This window comes from Triturus cristatus, chromosome 12, assembly GCF_964204655.1.
Source record: "Triturus cristatus chromosome 12, aTriCri1.1, whole genome shotgun sequence".
Taxonomy (NCBI): Eukaryota; Metazoa; Chordata; class Amphibia; order Caudata; family Salamandridae; genus Triturus; species Triturus cristatus.
This window is the reverse complement of record NC_140595.1, coordinates 637,139,076-637,156,602: the sequence shown is the minus strand read 5'-3', so window position 1 is coordinate 637,156,602 and position 17,527 is coordinate 637,139,076. Positions and strand designations below refer to the sequence as shown.

The window sequence follows — 17,527 nt, the reverse complement described above, 5'->3', positions numbered from 1 at the left end:
GGCCACCCCCTCTCCCCACCCTACGTGTTGCTTTCTCCCAACCTGTGTTGTTTCCACCCTCTGCCATTCACAGTGTCACATCCACGTCCCCTCCATAGTTTTGCTTATGTGTACTGCATTGCTTTGGCGTCACCCCTGCCCTCCCCGTGTTGCTCAAAGTGTTGGTTTGCTATCCGCCCGCCCTCCTCCATGTTGGTTAGGCATTTCTCTGAATTCCCTCGTGTTGCTTCCGCCCTTCCTCATTGCTTCCACCCCACCCGCTTTTAACAAAAAACAAAGCTTGCTTATGAAATTTTCTTTTCTGTTTAGTTACTGATTTATCAGTAATTAAAAAAAAGAAATAGCCCCCACGTCATTTTGCAGGCATGCGCATGTGCAGGTACACACACCTACATAATGATGCGGGCGACCGTGTAAAAGGCGTTTTTAGGTCTCGCCTAGCTATTGCGTTTACGCAATCGCTATGCGAGACTCTAGTAAGAGGGGCATTTCAAAGTGCTCCCAAAAGTGGATTGCATGGCGAGCACGCGCACAATCACGTGCATCGTGCCGCCATGCAATCCGTTTGGGAAAGCGCTTCAGCCCACTGGCGCCCTCGGCATCATACTTCAAAGGGTCCGCTCCCCCGCCTGGAATGCGCTCCCCCGCCCCCACCAAGCGCGCGGCACGCTCCACCGCATCTTGCCGTGACAAATTTGCTTTCAATTTCGCGCAGCGGGTGCTCGCTCGCGTCCGGACCACTTTAGAAGCCGGGCTTGTCTTGTTTTCTTCGTAATACGCATTTGTTCTCTACCTGGCTCCCCTCCTTTTCCTAGGCCTCTGTCTCTCTTACGACCCCATTCCCTTTCGCTTATGTCTGTATTTACTGCTCTCTCTCTCTTCGCTTATGTCTGTATTTACTGCTCTCTCTCTCTCTTCGCTTATGTCTGAATTTACTGCTCTTTGTCTCTCCCGCTCTCCCCATTCTATCCTGCTCTCTCTCACAAGCCTTCCATCATTTCCTATCTCTAACCTGTGGTCCCCATCTACCTCGCGCCCTCTCCCCTCTTTGTGCCCGCTCCCTTACTCGCGTTGCCACCTCTTCCATCATTGTACCTCGCTGTCCCTGTCTAACCTGCAGTCCCCGTCTACCTCGCGCCCTCTCCGCTCTTTGTGCCCGCTCTGTCGCTACCTCTTCCATCATTGTACCTCGCTGTCCCTGTCTTTCTCGCGCCCCCTCCCTTCCAGATCTGTGTCGCTGTGTCTCCTTCCCTGTCAGGCCTCTTCTTTCCTCCCGGTGTCTGACATTTGAGGGTCGCTAATGAGCGCCTCCGCAGTCCGGCTCTCACTGATCCCTCGGAGGCTGCTGGGGGTATGGGATCCTTTCCCTGCAAATAATTAATTTAGCTACGTGTTGCGTAAGAGCCTAAAAGGCTTTCTGCTGCTACCGTGCTGCTCGGCGGCCATTAATATTATATCAGGGCCGGTGCTGTTGCTGTAGTGCAGTTTCATTAAAAATTTGATCTGTAGCTTTAAACATGCAGCTTTCCATGCAGAATTATGCCAAGTAATTCTTGGTCTGCAAACTCGTAATTGCGTACAGAGATTCCAGTCGGTACCGGAATTTCAGAACGCCTGGAACGGCTGCATATAGTTCCTCACTACTTTGTCCATTTCTACTAGTTGTGTTTCATCAGCTTTTAAGAGTAGCGTTCGGGCCACTCCTCCCCCCCCTCTTATCTAGTCTCCTTCTAGGCCACTTTTTCCATTTTGCTTGGACATTTGATCCTCGTCTTTTGGCTGCCTCTTTCTCTTCTTAATAATTATACTATAATATAATATTCGGATTTGTATAGCGCCGCTAATAACCCGTGAGGGTCTGTAGGCGCTGTCCATAGGCAGGGGGAAGTGATTTGCCCAGAATCACAGGATGTTGAGCACACGACAAGACTTAAACCTGGATCTCTCAGCGCCCAAGTCGGCTGCACTGGCCGTTAAGCCACACCCTCCCCCTTCTGAACGTAGCATTTGGACCACTTCTTTGTCATTGACTCGACTCTGGAACACGTCCAGGGCCGGACTGGTAATTTAAAACAGCCCTGTCAAAAAGTATAAACTTAGACCCCATGTGCACCAAGTGAGTAACCCCCAGCACATTGCTCAGTAGGATTTTATGTAGGATAATTTTGGAAAAGTGAAACCAAAAGGTGCATGTTAACTGCTCAATTTTTCAATTATATTTGCCACTTTTACTGACTGCTCCGAAAGGGATTCAAATAAAGATTCCAGTACATTAGTGTTTACCACAGTACCGCGAAGCGCTATTTCTACACAGCTTCTAATCATGCATGCCATGTGCCTGGTGAGAAAAAGGACCTATTTGTTGGTACAGTTATGACAGGTTTTCTTTTAATGCTTCCATTCAAAAGTCTTTGAAGCTCATCTAACAAGCATTGAAAATGCAACAGGTCTCGCATTTACGCGAGGAAGCTATTGGCATTGTAAATGACAATGCCTTTTATTTTATGTTTTAAAAACCAAAACATAAATAAAAGGCATTGTCATTTACAATGCCAATAGCTCAAACTCCCGTAAATGCGAGACCTATTGCATTGCAAATGCTTGTTTCTAAATGCTTTAGCTATCTGCACAGCATCACAGATGCTGTGTACCGTGCCTAACAATTTGGAAAATCATTAGGTCTCAAAGGCGAGACCTATTGCCAATGTTTGTTGCTTATCGCTGTGCACACTCTGTGTGTGTGAGGGAGTGTGGCAGTATCTATCCGTAGACAGTAAAACCTTTCCTGTTTACGGTGCCCAGAGTTGCAGTTAACAAGGGAACCATAGGATTACCGGGGACCTTGGGTGAGTACACGTACAAAAAACACTGGTCCCACAGTTGAAAACAATACAATCATTATAAATGAACCAAATGGTTATTTTAATCATTATTTATAATAAATCATTTATAAAGAACTTGTAGAAAAATACTTTTACTTTGTGATGGCACAATGGGTGTGTATTGAGAAATGTACTTGGTGCTCTCATCAAAGTGAAACATACGCATGAACAAATTCAGTGATCAAAGTTGTGTATCTTAAAAGCAAGAACACAACTGCCCATTTATATATTATATACCCAGTATAGGGTCCGTAGTGGTAGTCAATGAGGTTTTTGGCTCTCAACACTAATGACCTTGACTTATTCTCAAGAAGACTGTTCTAAATACCGTTTTCCTTTAAAAAATGTAATGTGGGTCATGTGTGTCAGTCTATTGCACACACAATGTTGTGTTTAAGTTTCATGTAACATCCATTACAAAACTTACTTTTAAATCAAAACAGGAACTCATAAATGAGAAATGGAAGGATGTCACAGAGATTATTTGGAGTTATATTAGTGGGCTGCTGTTGTGTTACAATATAGAAAACACACATCGCTGTCCCTGAATATCAGATGTAAACACATTTAGAATTTGGAGGAGTGTGCCCTTGCATAGGCAGTGACCTGGCCAAAGAGGGCATGAAAGTGCAGACATTGGATCATAAATTCAAAGCATCCCTAGCAGGGGCTCCCAAAATACTTTTGGCTCAGGGCCCCAAAATCCTTAAAATGTCCCTGTTCATGTGTAGTGCAAGAGAAGCTTGCACAGCGGCTGTCAATGATTGACCTGTTTTGCCATGAAGGTTTGCACCGCTGTTCACTGTAATGCATTGATTTGAGAGTGATACCAGTGCAGATGTCCATCCTGCACCTTTTCTATCCGAGGAAACTTTGCAGTGATGGTGCTGTTCTGGTGGTGTGCCCGTTCTTTGTGTGAAGGAAGCATGTGCAGCAGCCGCCTCTGCTATACCAGTTTATCCTCCGGGAAGCTTGCAGTGCAGCTCTGTGTGTTATTACTCTTCTGTGTGGAGCAGAGTTACACTGGTGCTGCCTGTGCATAATCTGGGAAAGGAGTGGAAAATATCTATGAGGTAGAGAAGGAAAAGGATGGGAATAAAGAATGAGAAAGAAAGCAGGGGATAAGATGTAACAGGATAAGCAAAAGAGATATATGAAAGGGGGATGTATGACGTTACAACGCACACTTTTACAACGCATGCACTTACAACGCATTTTTTACAACGCATAATCCATTACAACGCATGACATTACAACGCATGACACTACAACGCATTTTTAAAAACTACCTTTACAACGCATTTCAATTACAACGCATAATAACTTTACAACGCATACCATTACAACGCATAATATTAAATTGCATTTAAGGTAAGTATTAGATAGTATAGGGGTAAAAGTTACTTTTCTAATTCCAGGGGGTGCAACAGTAGGGTAAGTGTTGGATAGTATAGGGGTAAAAATTACTATTCTAACTCCAGGGGGTGCAACAGTAGGATAAGTGTTGGATAGTATAGGGGTAAAAATTACTATTCTAACTCCAGGGGGTGCAACAGTGGGGTAAGTGTTGGATAGTATAGGGGTAAAAATTACTATTCTAACTCCAGGGGGTGCATCAGTAGGGTAAGTGTTGGATAGTATAGGGGTAAAAATTACTATTCTAACTCCAGGGGGTGCAACAGTAGGGTAAGTGTTGGATAGTATAGGGGTAAAAATTACTATTCTAACTCCAGGGGGTGCAACAGTAGGGTAAGTGTTGGATAGTATAGGGGTAAAAATTACTATTCTAACTCCAGGGGGTGCAACAGTAGGGTAAGTGTTGGATAGTATAGGGGTAAAAATTACTATTCTAACTCCAGGGGGTGCAACAGTAGGGTAAGTGTTGGATAGAATAGGGGTAAAAATTACTATTCTAACTCCAGGGGGTGCAACAGTAGGGTAAGTGTTGGATAGTATAGGGGTAAAAATTACTATTCTAACTCCAGGGGGTGCAACAGTAGGGTAAGTGTTGGATACTATAGGGGTAAAAATTACTATTCTAACTCCAGGGGGTGCAACAGTAGGGTAAGTGTTGGATAGTATAGGGGTAAAAATTACTATTCTAACTCCAGGGGGTGCAACAGTAGGGTAAGTGTTGGATAGTGTAGTGTAATATTATGCGTTGTAATGGTATGCGTTGTAATGGTAGTATGCGTTGTAATGGAATGCGTTGTAAAGGTAGTTTTTAAAAATGCGTTGTAGTGTCATGCGTTGTAATGGATTATGCGTTGTAAAAAATGCGTTGTAAAGGTAGTGCGTTGTAAAAGTTGCGTTGTAAAGGTTGTTCCCCATGAAAGGGAGGAAATGAGGAAGAAATGCAAGATTGAGAAGAAACAACAAGAAAGAAAAATTAAAGGGACAAGAAAATACAAAGGAGCTGGAAAAAAGGAAGAGAAGGGCATACAGAATAGAGAAAGTAAGATAAAAGACTGAACAATGGCAAAGAGCATGAGCAAGAGTCCTTGACTGTGCAAGAGTGTAAGGCAAATGCAAAATGGAGCGATATCCATTGCAAAGTGGATAAGGAGTTCAGACTGGATAAGCATGAACATACGGAATGAATAAAGTTATGGAATGCAAAAGAGAGATGACACAAATGTGAAATATGGAATTAAAAACGGGGGGGGGGGAATAAGAGGAAGCAGTAAAGTGAGCTGAAAATTGGGGATGATAAAAGTAAGAAGGAAATGTAAGGAGAAGCATGGGAATGAGAAAGGCAGCAGTGAAGGAAATGAGTGTGACAGGAGTTTGAAAATTAGAGAGAGAGAGATAAAGGTGGCTGTAATTGGGGAAAATGGGAATGCAGAAGTGAGAAGAGTACAGAGACAGAGGTTGTGTTGAAAGTGAGATTGAGTGATGCTGGTGAAAGAATGAGGAATAATGTTGGCTGTAAGAGATGAACCATAGTGAGAGATATTTGTTGGTCAAAGGTAGGATTGAATGTGAAAGGAAGAGTGGATGGTATAGATATTAGAGAATATGAGGTGCAGAGGTTGATGGAAAATGCAAGGAGGGAGGGGAGAATGAGCAGTCAGGTGGCTTTGAAACTGGGATAGATAGGAGGTGAGCACAAAATATAGTTCAGCAAATAACAGTTTGAGAGTTATAGGTATACAGCTAATTCAAAGAGATAAAGTGAACCAATGAGAGACTGAGGTGCAAAAAAACTCAGCAGAAATTGAGAAGAGGGCAAAATTGTCATGACAAGTATGGGAAGTGAGAGGGAACATGGCAGAGCCATGAGAACACGAGACATACATTTGTGTGTGAAAAGGGAACTCAAATAAATGAATGAACTCTGAAAATAGAAGTGGAGTGAAGAGGAGAATTAGGGGAAAGGTGAAAATGATGGGGAGCAAGAAAAACTGAGAATGGTAGAAATAAGAATAAAAGAGGCAAAGGACAGCAGTGATAGTGAGATGAAGACTTAAATATGTTGGTGAGTGATAGCAGGACTGGAAGAATACAAGATAGAGTTATATATTCAAAGCAATATATTCAAAGCAGAAAAGGTGATGTAAGAATGAGAACTAATGATGAGAGGCAGACTCTGAAAGATGGGATTGAGAGATGTGAGAGATAAAAATGAATAGTAACGAAGTCCATTGATGCATTGCACCTCTACCATGCCCCTCAGCAAACCATATAAACCGCCAGGATGGCTGTCGTCGAGAGAGGGTACTGTCATGGTCACCCTAAAGAAAAACACCCTAAGTTAAATCCTTATTCCAAAGAATCAAGGTTACGTCATCCTCTAATGGACCAAGAAGGGGCAGGCATGTAGAAGGTATACAATGGAAAGAGGTGTCAAACATAGCAATTAAAACAAAGTGGTTCATGGCACTATGTAAATTTACTTCCAAGGAGTAAATGTTGAGTTTATTAGGGATTTGAGTATATCTGAATTCATGTTAGAGTTAGCCACCAGGAGCACCTTCTGAACAGACTTACAAGCGCTATGACCAAAGAGCTGAGGAGTCTAGAACTTTCTAGCTAAGGTTGTGCAAGTTATGAAATCTCAGCGGCCATTTTGGAATCACGCACTATAAAAGGCTCACCTCGAGTGCCTTTCTTGCTTGGCAATCAGTTCCCTTCTAGGAAAGAAGCAGCCAGTAATCTAATGTCAAAACTTACCTGCGAGCGATCCCGTACTCTTGTCAGTCAATCCTGAAATCGTTGTCAGCACTTCATACCCATCACTCGAATCTTCAATGTAAAAAAATGAAAGTTAAAAAGAAGATTCGGATGAGGCCAAACTTTCATATCTAAATTGACTATAATCAAGAGGATGTTCACGAATAATTTATTCGGCACAAATACACAATTTTGAGACTATGAAATATTAATGTTTGTGTTTGGGGCCCGTTGCTGGCCCGTTGCTGGCCTCCCTTGTGGGGGGGTGTTGCAGCACTGGGGGGTACCCATGGGAGGTACCCATGGTACCCTCTCCTCATTTCCATGCACCAAGTGGCAGGCACCATCAAACGGCGCCAAAGTTATTGGGGAAACAAAAAATGCTTTTCCAATGGAAAATAGGTCCTAACTATAACTACCTACTGGCTACCGCAACCAAAATAGTTCCCCAACAACCCCTTCCCCACCACTCTGCTCTTGGCATTAATCGCTGATGGTAATTAAACAATTTAACTTCTCAAAAACCGTTCTATTCCCCTTTCAAACCTGTAGCCGCCTCTACTTTTATGAGCAGGTCAACCCTCTCAGCAGGTCCCTAGCACTCACTTCCACCAGGCAGACAAGTTCGGGCTTCAGTAGGATCCCAAACTACCTGCAGCCCCCATTACTGCTTATACTAGTGTCCACACTCTTCATACCTCCATGTCCTTCATGATGGCCTGCCATACGGAGGATCCCTAGAATCCACCAGCATGGCTGCTCACGCTCTTAGGTCATCCTCAACTTTTTCATTCCTTCTTGTGTGTTTCATGCATATTTCCTCCGTTAACGCCCACTCAGATATGTCCCTAAGCCAGTCCCCGGAACTCAGGTGCTCCGCTACCAACTATTCTCTCTCCACACAGCTCCGCTGTGCCGTCTCTTGCCTCCAGACCCCGACCTTCTCCTTGGGAGGTTCGAGGCTGCTGCCCGCTGCTGCGCCTGCTGCCTGCCCCAACTGGGACCAGACTGCCTGCAACCATTTATGTTCTTAATTTTCCCCTGTTGTGCCACTGTTATTGTGCCCATCTGTGCCTTGCTTTAATTCCCCCACTGTTTTTATTTTCTCGTGCCTGCCTGTTCCTTTTGCCGCTGCTGTGGCCTCCCCACCGAATTCCCTCCCTCCAACCTCCCCTACTTAATGGCGACCGCTGCACGACCAAACGCGTGCAGTGGCACGTTGCCGGCACGCTTAAGGCGTGCCAAAGGCAAGCCTGTCTGCGCCCGTCCGTGACCCGACCGCTGCCAGCGCCTGGAACCCTGGACCCCTGGACCTCCCATTACCCATCGCCACGACACAACCACCCTCCTCGCACTCAACCCTGGAAGACTTAGAGAATGCCAACAGGCCTCGACCCATGGCCAGTTCTCCTGCCTTCACTGCCCCCAGACTCTCAACACCACCCCGGCCTCCAACACCGCTGACGCCAGCAATGGCGACACCCTAAAATGTATCCTCCTCAATGTATACTCTGTACACAAACACGCCATGGAAATCTAGAACCTACTCGACTCTCTCTCGCCCGACATCGCCTTCTTCACAGAGACCTGGACAAACACATCCACCGCCCCCGACATCAGCACCGCCTTCCCAGATGGATACACAAGATCCAGAAGAAAGACCGCCCAACCACCCAGGAGGGGGCCTTGCCATTGCCCACAAGAGCACCCTCCGCCTCACCTCCTCCATTGAAACCTTCCCCTCTGCCGAAGACCTGCACTTCCAGATCCAGATCACCCCTAAAGCAACACTCGAGGAACCCTCATCTACAGATCCCCCGGCCCACGAACACCCTTGGCCTCCACCATCAACGACTTCTTCGCACCCCACGCCATTGCCTCAAAAAACTACATACTCATTGGAGACCTGAACTTCCACCTCGACAACCCCAGCGACGATACTCCACTGTCCTTCGTGACAACCTCACCAGAATCGGACTTAAACAATCACACCAACCCACAGAGCAGGACACACTCTCAACCCCATCTGTGCGGCAGGAAACAGCGTCCAATTCAGCCACAAAACGCAGCCGCCACGGACCGACCACCACTGCGTACACTTTGCCATCAACAAACCCAAGGCACTCAAACCAGCCCCATGCCCACCACGAAGGAACTGGAGCAAGGTTACCGATGAGCAACTTAACTCCACCCTCACCCGAGACAACCACACCTGAGCACCTGACGCAAACGACGCAAATGACGCAAACAACGCAGCCAGAGAACTCCACACATGGATCTCCAACTGCGCAGATGAGCTCGCCCTGCTACGCAACCCCGACAGACAACGCCCCAGGAAAGCCGCCTGGTTCACCACCGCTCTCCAAGAAGACAGACACACCTGTAGATGCTTGGAGAAGGACTGGAGAAACACCAAGACAACCGTAAACCACACCACCTACAAGGACGCCATGACGGACTACCACAACCACATCAGAGCCACCAAGAAGAACTTCATCCACAACAAAATCCTGGCCAATTCCAACAACTCCAAGGAACTCTTCAGTGTCAATCAAGAATTCACAAACTCACGCAGCGAAGCCACAGACAAGACCTTTGCGACAAGCTTGGAACCTATTTCCACCTCAATATCAAAAACCTCTACGACAACTTCATCGACCATCCACTAGGTGCCACAGACGGCCCCCCTCTCTGAACCAAACACAGCACAGAGACCGCCTTACTCGCCACCACAGACGACATCCGCACCCTCCTGGACCAAGGCCACTCCACAGCCCTCATCCTACTCGACCTATCAGCGGCCTTCGACACCGTCTCCCATCGCAAACTAGTCATCAGACTACATGACGCAGGCATACAAGGAACAGCCCTGGACTGGATCCGATCATTCCTCACCGGAAGAAGCCAAAGGATCAGACTCTCACCCTTCCTCTTCGACCCCACAAAAATCACATGTGGTGTCCCACAGGGTTCATCACTGAGCTCCACCCTCTTCAACATCTACATGGCCCCCCTCGCAGCCATCGTCCGACAACACGGCCTCAAAATCGTATCCTACGCCGATGACACCCAGCTCATATTCTCCCTCACCAAAGACCCCACCACTGCCAAACTCAACTTCCAGAAAGGAATGCAAGACGTTGCAGTCTGGATGACCAACAGCTGCCTGAAGCCCAACGCCGAGAAGACAGAAGTCCTCGTCCTCTGTACCCCCCCCTTCTGCATGGGACAGCACCTGGTGTCTGACCGCCCTTGGAAGCCCACCAACCCCCTCAGACTACGCCAAGAACCTTTGGCATCTTACTCGACTCATCACTCACCATGAACCGACAGGTCAACGCCTTCACCTCCAGCTGCTTCAACACCCTCCCCATCCTCTGCAAGACCTTCAAGTGAATCCCCCCTGAGTCAAGGAAGACAGTCACCCACGCACTCATCACCAGCAGACTGGACTATGGAAACGCACTCTACGCCAGCATCAACAAGTGCCTACTCCGCAAACTCCAGACAATACAGAACACCGCTGCCAGACTCGTCCTCGGCATCCCCCGACACAAACACATCAGCCAACACCTATGAAGTCTCCACTGGCTCTCCGTGGAGAAAAGAGTCACTTTTAAAATCCTCACTCACACCTACAAATGCATACACAACAGACCCAAATACCTCAACGACAGAATCAACTTCCACGTACCCAAAATAAACCTCCCATCTTCTAACCTTGCCCTGGCCGAAACCTCATGCATCCACAGAGCCAGAGCAGGCGGAAGGTCCTTCTCTCACATTGCAGCCAAGACCTGGAACGAGCTATCGGTAGACATCAGACGCGCCCCCTCCCTGAACACCTTCAGGAAGACCCTCAAGAGCTGGCTCTTCGGCTAAACAGATCTGCAGACCCCCTCAGTGCCTTGAGACCATCACGGGTGAGTAGCGCGCTTACAATTCCCTGATAGATTGATTGATTTTATAGTAATGCAGCGTTTTGCCAACAGCGGGCTGAGTATAAGAAAATTCCTGCTAAGTTTTTTGTTTGCGGAGGATGGGAGCAGGTCCAACGGAATATATGCCTAATAGTGGGTTGGACTGTCCAGCCAGTGACCCTGTTTAGTTGTTTTAACACCTCCTGCCAGTATGGTGCCAGTGAGGGGCAAGACCTCACAACATGCAGGAAATCTGCCTCAGGCTCCCTAGATACAGTGCAGAAAGCCATGCAGGTGTTGTATATAATGCGTAATGGTTTGGAGGGAAGACAGTTCTGCTGCACGTAGTTATACTGGATCAGTTTGAAACGAGCATTAGAAGTAACCGTCCTCACCCCCTTGTGGACCTGTTCCCAGTCTCTAGCAGTCATGGATTCCCCAACCAGCTCTTCCCATTTGTCTTGTATTTGTGATGGATGTATGTATTGTGACGGCACTGAGAGGTTGTCTCTCCATGCCCGATACACATTGGATATCAATCAGCACAGCCTCCCCCGCCATGGCCAAGAGCACATCAACTTTCGGATATCTGCCAGCCAGTGGCGGCTGACATCTACCGGGACAAGGGGGTAGATGCGTGTGTAAAATAATATAAAAAAATTAAATAACTACCAAACTTGGCGATGTCCTAGCTCCCGACCTCTTCTTTCGCCGACACAGGAACCGGACACTGGACCTCCCTTTGCCTTCACTAGCATGAGAGCAGTGCTAGGATTGGTGAGAGCGGTCTCACTCGGTGCTCCACAGCGCTCTGGAGGCTTTGGCTTGCTGTCTTTAGACAGCTGGGTTAGAGATGCTCAAAGTGTGCATTTGTGGCTGACTGTCACAAGATGGCCGGCCAAGAAGACTTCTGCACTTTAATCCGTGCAATACCAGCCCACACTTCTCCCTGCTGCTGTCACTTAGCATCGGCTCGTCCCCATCCTGACCCTCAGCTCGGGACAGGGGATGAAAATTAAATGGTAATTATTAACCATTTTATTTTTCTCTGGGGCTTTGGGGGCATTTTTAAGTGGGGTGACGCTCCTCCGCTCAAACGGAGGAGCCCTTCCTGGCAGCAGCGCCTCCGGAAAGCACAGCCACAACTTGTGTGCCGTTACAGAGATCTACGCATATTCCAGGTATTGTCAAGTCCCCAGTGCAAAGGACGTGACAGTGTCTTCTCGTGATAAACTTATTGTCGGGGTAGAGATCGCCTAACATTGCACATCCTACATCCTTTAATCTATCAAACGACATGGCCCTAGCTATCTTAACAAACGGTTGCAGAGACAATAAAGGCATATCCAATGCATACGGGCCCCGACGTATCACTCTCTTAACTGCCAATTCCCAGATCTGTATAACTGTCACATCATATATGATGCATTTGGTTGCAACCCTGTGCCCCCCATCAACAGGATGGGCAGTTATGTTGTGCCATAGAAGCCCTGCAGTGGCCCTTTTTCCCAGTTGTCAACAGGATCAAGCCATTATAAGGCGTGCTGTAACTGTCCAGGTATGAAATACAATTCTATATTCGGGACTTCTAGGCTCCCTTTTCTCCACATCTTCATGAGCGTAGCCAGCCCAACACGCTTCCGTTTATTCGCCTGTAGCAAGTTTACAATAAGTCTGTCGATTTCTGTGTAGTAACAGTAGGGGTTCTCACAAAACATACCTTGCAAGGTGTACAGGCACCGAGGCAGCACAACCATTTTATTTAGTGCGATTCTGCCCATCAAGGATAGAGGTAGGGCCCTCCAGAACCGTACTGCTCATAGCAGCCCCACCACTACCCTGCCAATGTTAAGGTTCAAAAACACCTGTTCCGCGTGGGCAACCTTTATCCCTAAGGATCTCATTTTTTCGGTCTCCCAGGGGAGTCCCACTTCTGGTAACCGTTCAGTCAGAATCCCTACTAGTGCCTCCAGAGGGACAAGTCTAGACTTACTTCGATTGACATAGAGTACCGAGACCTCCCCGAAATTGTGCATGATATTTATTAATATTGGTACCAAATACTCCGGTTGTCTAAGGTAGACCAGAGCATCATCAGCAGAGGCAGAGTGATTATGCTCAGTTGTCCTAACAACAGTATCTTCCAGAGTAACAACTCTGCCTGTGCAATGGGAAGAGAAATATTGCACACACCTCCAATGAATCCTGGGTTCTACAGATTTGTCTTTGCAATAGAGGGTCCACCATATTTTAAAAGATTTTTCCCAGTCATCGATTTCACATATGTTGCTTGTCTGCTGAAATCCATTCTTGTATAATCTGTTGACAAAAGAAGAAATATTTAGATGTAGTGTGTTTGATTTTGACTATTTTGTTTATGAAATGATTATAGTCTAGGTAGAGTTATCTTGGTTGAAATTGTTCGCCTAGTCACCGTCCAGCACCAGCCCTGAGGTAAGTACAAGTGGAGCTGGAATATTAAATTCGACCCAAAGTCACTGTCCAGCACCTGCACAGATGTAAATTTTTGGTGGAGTTGGAATACAAAATTTGTCCTGAAGTCACTGTCCAGCACCTGCCCTGAGGTAAGTACCCGGTGGAGTTGGTATATATAATTGGTCCCCAAGTCACTCTCCTGCATCTGCCCTTTGGTAAGTACCCTGCGGAGTTGTAATATTATATTGAACCCTGTATCAGTGAAGTTTGATTTTATACAAGACCTTACTGTGTAGAGTTGTAGGTGGTTTATTGATTTCTGCAGGCTCCTTGAATGAAGAAATGCCTAACTTCTGTTGGAATAATTTTTTTAAATAGGAAAAGATATTGTACCGTAAGTCAATGTCCAGCACCTGCCCTGAGGTAAGTACAGAGTGGATATGGAATATTAAATTGGATCCTAAGTCACTGTTCAGCACCAGCCCTGAGGTAAGTACCTGGTGGAGGTGGAATATTAAATTGGTCCCGAAGTCACTGGTAAGTACCTGGTGGAGTTGGAATAATAAATTGGAACCTAAATCAACCTAATTGACCTCTTGGCACACAGGATGGGGCTTTCTGGGCTGTACTAAACTGGTTCTCCTCATTTCTCCACAATAGAACGCAAAGCTTCAAGGTGAACCAGTCCCTGTGTCATCCCTCACTGGTCACTCTGGGGGTTCCACAGTGATCAGCGCTTTCACCCACTCTCTTCAACCTGTTCATGGAGCCTTTAACAGAAATTCTGAAATCATCCAGCATTCACTATCAAATGTACTCCGATAATACCCAACTGTATATGAAGGTCGCCTCGCCTGAGGACATCAGGTCCTTCAACTCAGTCTTACTGTAAACATAAAGCTGGTTGACACGTAACCACCTGAAGCTCAACACTCTTAAAACTGAATTCCTCTTAATTGCACCACCCAAGCAGTTTCCAGTCATCGAAGAATGGATGATTCAACTAACAGCTTTTAATTGCATGCCACACATCATTGATTCCACAGGCTCATTTGGAATAATGCTAGACTAGAGTCTGAACATGCAGAAGCACATTAGTACACTAACCAAAGGAGCGAACTTCCAACTCAGCATCTTAAGGAAAATAAAACCTTTCCTCCCTTCACATGACTTAAAGGTTGAGGTGCAAGCCCTGGTGATCTCTATGCTTAATTATGGAAGCCCAACCCTTTGTGGCCTTCCTAGATCCAAGACGGCCCCTCTCAGGACTACCCTCAATTCTGCTGCCAGGCTCATAACGGGCTTGGAAAGAAACAATCACCTCACGCCAGAGCTGATATCCCTAAATTGGCTCCCATATGAAGCCAGGATACAATTAAAAATTGCAAGTATGGCACATAAAGCCATTCATTTCAACACCCCAATGTACCTCGCTCAAAAACTGGAGCTCCCAGGTGGATCTAGATCCTCTAGAAATGCCAGCATATTACTGCTCAAACCACAAAAATGTAACAACAAAAAACGTATACTCGGGCCTTCTCAGGTATCGCCCCGAGGATATGGAACTCCTTACCCCCTGAAGTCAGGTTGAATCCCTCTATTGCCCTTTTTCAAAAAGGAAGTTAAAATGATACTGATGAAGACATTTTTGCTATATTTATGGAGTTTCCAAATCGCTAGAGGACATCATAGTTGGTCTGAGTATATGAAGACTGTTTTGCGGATCTGTTGGTCCACTGTTATCTCCGCTTATGCCGTTCGCAACTGATATACTGTAAAATGCTATGATACCCCCTGTGACCATGTTTGCAACATAGACTGTATCCCTATACTTACTTTCTCAAGGAAGCAAAAATGATACGGATGAAGAAACGTTTGCCTGGATTCCTTGCTTCCAATGCTCCCTAGGGCGCAGAGTTTTTTGAGACTGTTAAAAAAAAAATTTGTTTGGTTGCTCTGTTTTTACTCCTTCTAACCTTCCTTTAACTGTAATGCACTCTGATACCCCCGGTGGTTATGTTCGCGCTATAGAAAACCTTTTATATAAAAATAAATAAACAAAATAAAATGAGTCACTGTCCAGCACCTGCCCTGAGGTAAGTACTCAGAGGACTTGGAATATAAAAATTGGTCGTCATGTCACTTTCCAGCACCTGCCCTAAGGTAAGTACTCGGTGGAGTTGGAATATAAAAATTGGTCCTCAGGTCACTGTCCAGCACCTGCCCTGAGGTGAATACCTGGTGGAGTTGGAATTTTAAATTGGATCCTAAGTCACTGTCCAGCACCTGCCCTGAGGTAAGTACCCAGTGGAATTGGAATAAAGTTACTGCCCTGCACCTGCTCCGAGGTAAGTCCCCGGTGGAGATGGAATATAAAATTGGACCCTGGTCACTGTCCAGCACCAACCCTGATGTTACTACCTGGTGGAGTTGGAATATTAAATTGGTCCCCGAGTCACTATCCTACATCTGCCTGAGGTATGTCCCCGGTGGATTTGGGTTAAATTGGAGCCTAGACACTGTCCAGCACCTGCACAGATGTAAGTTCACAGTGGAATTGGATTACAAAATTGGTCCCCAAGTCACTGTGCAGCACCTGTATGGAGGTCAGTATCTGGTGGAGTTGGAATATTAAATTGGATTCCAAGTCACTGTCCAGCACCTGCCCTGAGGTAAGTACTCGGTGGAGTTGGATTATTAAATTGGACCCTGTGTTAGTAAAGTTAGAATTTTTTCAAGAACTTACTGTGTACAGTTGTAGGTGTTTTATTGATCCTGCAGGCCTCTTGAATTGAGAAATGTAACACTTCTGTTGGAGCAATTTCTGAAATAGGAAAATATATTGTACCATAAGTCACTGTCCATCACCTGTCCTGAGGTAAGTACTCTGTGGAGTTGGAATACAGAATTGGACCTCAAGTCTCTGTCCAGCACCTGTTCTGAGGTAATTACCCAGTGGAGTTGGAATATTAATTTGGATCTCAAGTCACTGTTCAACACATGTTCTGAGGTAAGTACCCAGTGGTGTTGGAATATAAATTTGGACCCCAGTCACTGTACAGCACCTCCCCTGAGGTGAGTACCCGGTGGAGTTGGAATTTAAAATTGGTACCCAAGCCCCTGTCCAGTACCTGCCCTGAGCTAATTACCCGGTGGTGTTGGATTATTAAATTTGACCCCAAGTCCCTGTCCAGCACATGGCCTGAGGTAAGTACTCGGTTGTATTGGAAGAATAATTTGGAACTTTTGTTATTAAGTGTTTTTTGGGGGGGAGAACTTACTTTGTACTGTTGTTGGTTATTGATGGATTTTTGTAGCCTCCTTGATTTGCAAATAAATACCTTGTCTTCGATTGATTTCTGAAATATAACAAGAAATTGTATATATAGGTATTTAAAGCTGGTATTTTGAGAATTTAAAAACATTTTTTTTTATTACAGTTTTTAAATAATTTTCAGGTGTATTCTTTTTTTGGGGCACAAGGAGCAGTTTGCAACCAGTAAACATTATTAATTGCACTACATTCATCTTTTTTTTTTTTTTTTTTTGTTTGTTTTTTTTTTTAACCTTTGAATCACTCTTCAGCACGTTGCAGGAGGTTAGTTAATATTGGTGCTTCTATATGGTATTCAATATACAAGTTAATTTATTTTGATGTTTGTTTGTTAGTTTTTTGGGGGGGTTGTACTTTCATTTAAAAATTTTAAGAGATTTGTTGTTATAATCAAAATGATATATACGCGATTTACTTACATTTAAGTTATCATTTAATTCTGAAGTTAGAGTTAGTTTAGGCTGTCCGATTTTTCTTTTTCAAAGTCTGTAAATTAAAGTAAAAATAATTTGCCGTTTTACTTTTTCTTCTTTAATTTTACCACTCATAATAAGTGTTGCTAAAATTTATCTCCTGAGGCCAGTAGATGGCACTCTTGGATTGTATATGACCAGTGTGTTGCTCAGCTGCGATCGATGCATCTGTTCAGTGTGGTATTCGCAATTGAACTGTTGACAAAATGGTGGATTGGATGGTTGTTTTTTATATGTTTTTAGTAGAGTTGATGTTTTCTTAAACAAAATATGTTTTGGAATCAGTTTTTTAATAGTGTATTTACTGTG

General features: G+C 45.3%; 1 long non-coding RNA gene across 1 annotated transcript; it reads right to left on the bottom strand.

The window, feature by feature from the left end:
• Positions 1–3,451: 3,451 nt before the first annotated feature.
• LOC146776452 (uncharacterized) lies at positions 3,452–13,299 on the bottom strand. The gene is made up of 4 exons (XR_014972390.1): positions 13,169–13,299; positions 7,056–7,127; positions 6,541–6,616; positions 3,452–3,926 (listed from the first exon to the last, which is right to left on the bottom strand). It is a non-coding gene; the product is annotated as an uncharacterized LOC146776452 (long non-coding RNA).
• Between the last annotated feature and the right edge of the window lie 4,228 nt (positions 13,300–17,527).